The following is a 9,746-nucleotide window of genomic DNA, read 5'->3' as shown; positions in this document are numbered from 1 at the left end:
AGCAAATATGCTAAAGAACTTTTAACCAAATTTGATATGAATGATTGTAAACCATGCAGCACACCCATGGCCACAAATAAGCTGGTCATGTCTGATGAAAAGGATGAGCTGATTGACCAAACACTCTATAGAAGCATGATTGGGTCTTTATTGTACCTAACTGCATCTAGACCAGACATCATGTTTGCAACATGTGTCTGTGTAAGAAGTCAATCAGCTCCCAGAAAATCAAATCTCATTGCTGTAAAAAGGATTCTCAGATACATAAAAGGTGCTCCCACACTTGGTATCTGGTATCCAGCTAATGGGAATATCAAGCTTTCAGGTTTTTCAGACAGTGACTTTGCTGGATGTCACACCACAAGGAAGTCCACTTCAGGAGGGTGCCAGTTTCTAGGTGATTGCTTAGTATCCTGGCAAAGCAAAAAGCAAGCAGCAGTTTCAACATCCACTGCTGAGGCTGAATACATTGCTGCTGCAAGCTGTACAGCCCAACTCCTGTGGCTTCAAAATCAGTTATTGGATTTTGGTATCACTGCCTTAAAGACACCACTCATGTTGGACAGTCAGGCAGCAGAAAATATCATCAAAAATCCAGTTTCCCATTCTACCACAAAGCACATCGACATCAGACATCACTTTGTGAGGGATTGCTATCAAAAAGGATTGATTTCTCTGCATCATGTTCCAACTAAAGACCAGCTGGCAGATGTGCTCACAAAAGCACTTGATACAGCCACCTTTGAAAGCTTGGTCTCTAGGATTGGGATGCTAAACATGGAATAACAAGCAACATCTTGTTTTTCTATGAATAAAAGCAACAAAATGTTTTCAGAAAATCAAAAATCCATCCTTAAAAATAGCTTAAAAATGAAAATTTCATTAAAATCCTTAAAGTCTGCCATAACCACTGATTGTTCAAAAGTCTGCTCTACTTCAAAAAGACTGCCCACTGCTGAAAGGCAACCTCTGTTTTCTCATTCCTTGATAACCACTGTTGTTCAAAAGCAGTGTCTTATCCATTGATATGTTATCCACTGATAGTGAAAATCATCCACTGCATCCTCTCCACTGCTTTCATCAGTTGCTTTCACAAAAGTACTGTCCTTCATTTTCACCAGTGGTTGTCACGTGGGCAGTACATAGCAGTCAGACCTTTTGTAACGGCTGCCACGTCAGCGTTCATTCTCTTTCCTATAACATCCCCACTCACCATCAAAACAGGGTTTTACTGTCGAATTGAATTCTTAAAAATTCTCTTCTCAAAGCAGTTTTTCTTCTCATTTCTCACAAATTTCTTCGATCGTTTCGTTTCAAAAATGACAAAATCGAAGCTTTCTGCAAAACCCTCATCAAGATCATCGAAAACAGCCTCTCAAAAGGCAACTACCACTGAAATTCCATTCAAAAAATCTCACAATATCCTGGGTCTTCTCACAAAACCAGGAACCACAGATGTTTTCGATTACATTATCACCATCATGGCAAAATCAAAGTACAAAACTTTGCTCACCGCCGACGCACCCATCTACTTGGCGACCCAAAGGGAATTTTGGAAGAATGCAACCCTTGAAAAACAAGGAGACCTTGAAACTGAAATCCACTCTTCCATAAAGGGTAAAGCTGTCCACATTACACCACAATCCATCTCCGAAGTCTTTCAACTCGATGACCAGGCAGGTAAAACTTCCTTCACTAAAAACGAGTTGCATATTGACTTCATTGAACGAGGGTATGAAGCAACAATGATGAAGAAACTAACCTTAGAAAAAAGGTTATTTTCCTCCTGCATCAAGATTTCTATTTCATACCCTCCTCCTATGTGTGTCAAACAAAACCACTTCTTTTAATGAGATCCCTATAAAGATTCAAAATCTGGGATATGCAATTCTTCAAGAAGAAAATTATAACTATTCTCGGGAAATCTTTAAAGATTTGGTAAATAATGTTGAAAGCAAATCATTCTTACTGTTTCCAAGGTTTTTAAGTTATTATTTTCAAAAGAAATTCAGTAAGGATGATTTAGCTTTAATAAACCAAGGTGAAATAACTGCAATAAACTGCCTAACATCTGAAACTTTTTCGTGAATGTTAGCACCTTGCAAAACACAAGCAGGGGTACCTGAGCAGAATTTAGCAGCAACCACTGCTCCTCAGGTATCTGCTGCTGAGCCTACTGCTCTAGGTGATCAAAGCAGCAGCCCAACTGTTTTGAAACCCACACCTACAAAACCCAAAAAGCCTTACAAAAAGAAAAATCAAAAACCCCCCAAACCAATCAAAATGGCAACTCCGGAGGATGAGATACCAGAGTTAATGCCTGTGACAACACAAAAGTCACAAGAAACCACTGCTGCTTCTTCCTCACAGCAGATGGTACAAATATCTCAACCCATAACCATAACTCCTCCTGCTTCTTCACAAAAAGAACAGGTTGTACACAAAGGGCCACCACATTATGATGCTCTGGATACACTCGTTTCCATCATCCACAGCTCAATGCCCGGAGCAAATCCGCTTTCTACACCCACCATCACATCCTCAATTCCACCAAAAACACAACTACTGTTGGATGCAATTGATTTGAACCAGGCATTACACAGTCCTTCTCAATCACCTATCAATGAGAATATGCCTCAACAAATGACTGAGCCTGCTGTATCATTCTTTGCTAACCCACCAACACAACCTGAGGAGGTTACACCCATTGAGTTACAAGTAACTCTTTGTGGTAATCCAAGTGAAGCAGCCGCTACAACTGTTGAACCTACAAGTTTACAGTTGGACAGTGGTTACATCTATAAGACTTCCTTGGAGGCAATTCCTTTTATAGCACCTCTGCCAACCACCAGTGGATTCATCTATCCTACTGGCAACATCAAAAGGTTGTCAAGTGTTGAAGGAAGAAGACCCCAGTACCAAGAAAAAGGGGCATCAGTGGTTAAGGTTTGGAGTAAACTCCCTACTTCCACCACTGATAAAACCACTGTTAGTGGGAAATCAGATGATCCCATTAAATTGGGTGATGGTTTAAAATACCAGAAATTGACGGCTCGTGTTGAAAAACTTGATAACTCTGTTGCAGAACTCAAAGACATGCTACAACAGTTGTTACAAGTACAAAAGGTACAGTCCACTGCTGTTCCACCTCAAGCACCTGCTCTACCACAGGCACCTGCTACAAATGAGCTCTGGAATCTATTTCAACCTTTTCTCCATCATCAAGCACAAATAGCATATCAGCAACATGAAAAACATGTTCAACAATTGAGAAATGCTATGGACTCTTGGTACAAAGACACTCAGGCTGATCTAAAGGCTCTCAAAACTCAGATCTTGCACTCCACTGGCACTGCTCCTCCACCAGTATTCTTCATTGATCAACTCCCCGAAGATAATGCCAAAAAGGGGGAGAAAATTCAGGAATGGAGAAGAAAAGGAATAACAGATGGTCTCTACCTCGCACCAGAAAATTCAAATATGACCAAACAGATTCCTTTGCCAGATGGGAGTAAGAAAATCGATGTGACTACAAATGCACTTGCAGAAGCACTTGCATGTGTAAAAAGGGATAGAGAGGCCAAAAAGAAAGCCAAGGTGGATTATCCAGATCAGGGTACTTCAGGGTCAAGAGATGATGAAAATCTCTTTGATGAAAAGAAGAAGCCTGCTAGAAAAGTAAGGCTACCCAAATCCATTCCGGTCAGACGTTCAAAGTCTGCTCAAAAACCACCACCTAAGACAGCTGTTGTAACTCCTGGTGTATCAGCTGCTGTTGGTACTTCAGTAGTTTCAACATCTGCTCCCACTTCAACACACACCACTTCAACACACACTACATCAAATGTTTTACCTCCATCACCACCAAAATCACAATCACCTCCTGTCAAAAGGCAGAAGACAGCAGTTGTTATAACTTCTGTTGTAAAGACAACAGTGGTTGGAACACCAGTTGTTCCAACAGCTGTTAGTCTATCACAAACCACTGTCACTACAACCACCTTTCCATCCAAAACATCATCAGTCCCTCCTCAAATAAAGAGGAGAAGGCTAATTCCCAAAGATGATGTCACTTCACCATCTCCAACATCTTCAAAACCTTTAGCTCTTGTCAATATACCAAAACCAGTTCCACTTTCTTCAGTTCCAATGCACAAACCCTTACCTCCTGCAGGTGTTCAATTCCCTCTTGAACTAGAAGCTGTCAGAGAAGAGATAAAATCCTTCTATACTGAGGATGACCCTGCCAAAAGGAGTTTGCCTTCAATCAAAGGATATCCCTGGCCCAAAAACATTGAAGAATATTTGAAGATAAAGGCCAAGCAAGCAGAGGATATCTCGAAAAGAAACACACAAGGGAAATCTGACAAAGAAGTATCAAGATACTACCAATATCTGCTCACACAAGTCAGTTCCCTATAACGTTTTGCTAAAAATGTCAGTCAACAAATTTCAGAAAGAGCAGCTGAAACTCTGAAGAAAGACTACATTGAAAGCATTATGTTCTACAAGAAATACAAAGGAGAGAGACACATGTACAAAGAGTGGACTGTTCCAGAGCTTGAAGCTAAATCAGCCAGAATTCAAGTTATGATAAAAAGGAAAGTCACTCACACTCCTCCTGATTGGGCAAAGTTCAAAAAGAATGTACCTGAAAAGCAGTTGGAACTAAAAAGAATGAAAGAAGAATTGGTTGTTGCTGAATTTGGTACCAAAAGACAAGTTGCTAGATGGAAAGAAGACTTGGTCAGGTCAACCTACAAAAGGTTGGAGGAATTAAGGAAGAAAGATCCAAAAATTCCTCAAAAACCTGACTACCCTGAAGCAGCAGTTTCAAAAGGACCATCAAAGCTGCAAACCAGGAGAGCCACTGCTCCAGCTGGTACTGCCATCTACAAAAGAAGGACACAAAGCCAGTTTGGAGCTGAAACTTTTCAAGAAATTCTTGCTGGAAATGCTGTCTTAAAAGAAGGCTTGTTAAGAACGTTAAAAGAAGAACTTGAACAGGAAAACTCTGCTACCACTGCTCAGCCAGTGATGAACCGGTCAGCCTCACCAAATACTTCTGCAAATAAGCATCTCCCAAGAAACCCACCAGGCTCAAAAATACAAAAGTGGGCAACTGACAAACAGACCTGCGTATTGACTTTGCTCAGGCCTGGTGGAGTAGTGGATAAAATATCAAGGGAACAAGCTCTTGGCCTGAGTCTTGAAGATTTGCAGGATCTCCTTGATCTTCCACTTAGCAGGGATGATGAAGATACAGGTGCCCTTGACTTTGAATTACAATTTAAAGGTCAGATAAGGGAGCTGTTAATGAGGCAATAAAGTATCCACAAATAATGAAGGGTTTTGGCATTATCTGTTCCAGGGGGAGATTGTTGGGATTGAACCCTATCAGAGGAACAGATAATTAAAGCCAAAACTGGATCAGAACAGTGGATTATGAATAAGCAGATGCTGATACACAAATCTCTCCCCTTGAAAGTGATTACAACTACTGATGACCTCCTATCTGCTGATCTTACCAAACTGCTGTCTCATAACTGCTGCTCAACTAAAGATCTGATGGAAGACTAAGGTCCTGCTGATTCAATCTATTGCCTTGAGTCAAGCACTGCTGATCCGGACAAGTGCTGCTGGGTTCACAGCAGTAGAAGGTTGCAGCAGCTGTTTTAAAGTCTGTTATGTAATAGAATGTATTAGCAGTAGTTAACACAAGCAGTGTCTGTATAGATCAGAGGTTAGAGTTTGTTAGGAGGTTAGATGTCACTTTCATGGTGACGTCAGCAAAGATGCTCAGTAGTTTGAAAGTGCCTACAAATAGTTCAGTACTTTGTACTGTTCTATTAGCTCTTTGCATCATTCGTCTTCTTTGCACGAACAAACTACTGAGCTCGGGCTGAGGGGGAGTTTGCATTCATACATATATCTTTGTAATCGTTTTTGAAATTAAATTCAATCATTCGGTTCATAGTGTAAAAGATGTTTGATTAAAGTATTACTCTCATTTGATTGTATGCAAAGTTTGTTTCCATTTTAATTCCACTGCACAACTCATCCATTTTCATCTTAACTTCAAACACAAAATACAATCAAAAAGAAACTCAGATCCAACACTTATCGTTTACAACTACCAGAAGAATTACCTGGAGTACATGATGTATTTCATGTATCCAACCTCAAGAAAATGTCTATCGGACGAATCCCTGGTAGTACCTCTTCCAGAGATAGAGGTAAATGAAAAGTTGAAATTTGTGGAGAAACCACTGCAGATAGAAGATAGAAAGATCAAGTTTCTTAAGCATAAACGACTGGTGCTGGTCAAAGTCAAGTGGGATTCGAAAAGAGGATCCGAATACACCTAGGAGCTGGAATCAGAGATGAAGCGCAAATATCCACATTTATTTCAATAAATCTCGAGGACGAGATTTTAATTAAGGTGGGGAGGATGTAAGGACCTTCAAAAAAAAAGTCCCTAAATAACCCGTAAGTATAAACTCGGACCCCTGAAACCCTAATCCATATCAAAAACCAAGAAATCTAGAAAATTGGTCTTCAGGCGGGCCGCGTAAAGGTTAAGCATATCCTTACGCGAGCCGCATCAACTTGAAATTCATTCGGATAAGCATCCGGGCCACGTATAGCCCATCTGTCAAAACTAAGCCCATGACCCATCAACCCTACGCGTAGACTAGGCGGCCACGCGGGCCGCGTAAGATTTAACTAAGGGTTTATGCGGGCCGCGTAAAACCCAAATTCAGGCTATAAATAGCCTAGCTCAGGGGCTTTCATTCTGTTGTCGAAACACTTTCAATTATAAACGAATTCTCACTGTTATAGCTATAATTTCATAATAGCGAGGTGCTGCTATGATACCGGGTATTAACTCGATCGCTATTACGATTCAACGTCCGATCGATTGAAACCATCCAACGAATGTTTAAGTGCTGCTCAAATTGGGTTTATACTTTGTCATTCGTCGTTAATTCGATGGATGTTTAAGTATTGCACTTTGTCATTTGTTGTGAGGGTTTAATCTCATGAATTGTCGTAAATGTTGTATTAGTTACTAACCCAGTTCGTGTGCATTGTTATTTAAATTAGGTTAAACAGGCTAATCAGTAGATTAAACTCCGCCCGCATAAATCTGCAATGTGAGTCATTCTCTTTTTACCAAACTTGCTTTCAAAATCATGTTTGTTTTCAAAGTTATAATTATAGGGATTAAGTCTTTGTTATCACCAAGTTACAGCCGGTATGTGGGTTTTGTATACATTACTTGATAACTGTCATCATTGGACAACGGGTTAGCCAAGGGATGATATGACCATAGTCACAGACACCATTGGACAACGAGATAGCCAATAGGTGGTCGAGTGACAAATACCGTGGGTATATGGTTGATAAACATAAACATTGTAATCGCTCTTAATACTGTAAATTATAACAATATACCGTTTTAAACAAAAAGAAGGATTCACTCAGTATTTCCCTGCTGACAAAACCTTTTTCAAACATGTTTCAGGTGATCTGCTGTAATCCAAGAAAAGTGCTATGAAGCACTACAAGCTTAAGGAAGTGGCTCAATATAAATAAATAAAGAAACATGTTTTGTAAAATAAAGATTTCCCAGTGAAATCACTGTATTGTAAATTACGGGGTTTATCCCGAATGATGAAATAAAATAATCGGGCATTTTATGTTTTAAAAGATCCTGTTTAAAGACTTCCGCTGTCGCCTAAATTAAATACCACGGGGTTCCTGTCCCGCGGCTCTCGACCGGGTCAAACTGGGGTAAGGGCCGTGACAGTTTAATGTACCAAGAATTGATGGCCAGAGTTGACAAACTGGATACTTCTGTTGCAGAAATCAAAGAAATGCTGCAACAGTTGTTGAAAGTTCAAAAGGTACCACCCACTGCTGAACCAATTCCAACAGATGCTCCATCATCTGCTCCTACTACAGATGAGCTGTGGAGTTTATTTCAACCACTGCTCCATCATCAAAGAGAATCAGCTGATCAACAACATGAGATACAAGTTCAAAAGATCAGAAATCTCATGGAAGCAAGGTTTAAAGACACTCAGGCAGATATCAAGGCAATCAAGGCCCATATACTAAACACCACTGGCACTGCTCCTCCCTCTGTTATCTTTGTGGATAACCCACCACCAGATAATGCGAAAAAGGGGGAGAAATTAAAGCAGCTGAAAAAGAGAGGATATGAAGATGGTCTGTATATTGAACCACAAAAAGATAGTATGCTTGCAGACATCCCTTTGCCAGATGGGTCCAAAAAGATTGATGTTACCACAAATGCACTTGCTGAGGCAAAAGCAAGTGTAAAAAGGGATAGGGAGGCTAAGGATAAAGCCAGGTGGGAATAGGAGAAAAGAGCTTTTATGGAGCTGAATGAGCAGGGTATTTCTGAGCCAAAGGATGATGAAAATCCTGAGCCAAAAAGAAAGCAGCCCACTAGAAAAGTGAAGCAACCCAAACACATACCATCCAGACCCATAAAGCAAACTCCCAAACCTACCAAAAGCTCTAAACATCAATCTCCCAAACCAACAGTTGTTAAAACTCCTGTTGTACCAACAGCTGTTGATACTTCAGTGGTTTCAACAACTGCTAGCCAAACAACTGCCACCACTTCAACACACACCACAACCACTGCTTTACCACCACCACCAAAAATACCATCACCACCAAAAACAACCTCATCACCACCATCACCTCCTGCCAAAAAGCATAAGACAGCTGATGACACATCATCAATTATAATGACAACAGTGGTTGAAACACCAGTTGTTTCAACAGCTGTTAGTCAGCCACCTTCCACTACAATAACCACCACTTAAATCACCACCACTGAACCAACCAACACACCACAAGCCTCTCCTAAACCAAAAAGGAGAAGGATAATTCTAAAAGATGATGATTCTCCACCACCACTAACATCTTCACAACCTTTGTCACTTGTTACTATTCCAAACCCTGTTCCTCTTTCTTCAGCTCAAGTTCAAAAACCAAAGACTGCCATCACTCCTGCAAGTGTCCAGTATCCTTTAGAGCTTATAGCAGTCAGAGAAGAGATCAAATCTTTCTACTTTGAAGATGACCCTGCTAAAAGGAGTTTACCATCTGTTGAAGGATATCCTAGGCCTAACAACATTGAAGAATACTTGAAAGTTAAGGCTCAACAAGCAGAGGATATCTCCAAAAGAAACTCACAAGGAAAATCTGACAAAGAAATTCAAAGGCATTATCAATTCCTGCTCACACAAGTCAGAACCTTGGAGCAGTTCGCAAAAAATGTATGTCAGCAACTATCAGAAAGAGCAGATGAATCCTTGAGAAAAGACTATCTTGATAACATCATGGCTTACAAGAAATACAAAGGAGAAAAATACATGTACAAAGAATGGACCATTCAAGAGCTTGAAAGTGAAGCAGCCAGGATTCAAGATATGATCAAAAACAAGGTTAAACATACTCCTCCTTATTGGGCAAAATACAAGAAGAATGTACCTGATAAGGTGTTAGAGCTGAAGAGGATGAAAGAGGAATTAATCACTGCTGATTTTGGTTCAAGAAACCAAGTAACAAGGTGGAAAAAAGACAAAGTTAGGGCCAGCTACAAAAATTTGGAGGAACTAAGAAAGAAAAATCCAAAAGTTCCACAAAAACCTAACTATCCTGAAGCAAAGGTTTCAACAAGACCACCAAAGCTGTAAGTCAGG

The sequence above is a fragment of the Helianthus annuus genome, chromosome 5 (assembly GCF_002127325.2).
Source record: "Helianthus annuus cultivar XRQ/B chromosome 5, HanXRQr2.0-SUNRISE, whole genome shotgun sequence".
NCBI classification, from domain to species: Eukaryota; Viridiplantae; Streptophyta; class Magnoliopsida; order Asterales; family Asteraceae; genus Helianthus; species Helianthus annuus.
This window is presented reverse-complemented; position numbering follows the sequence as displayed.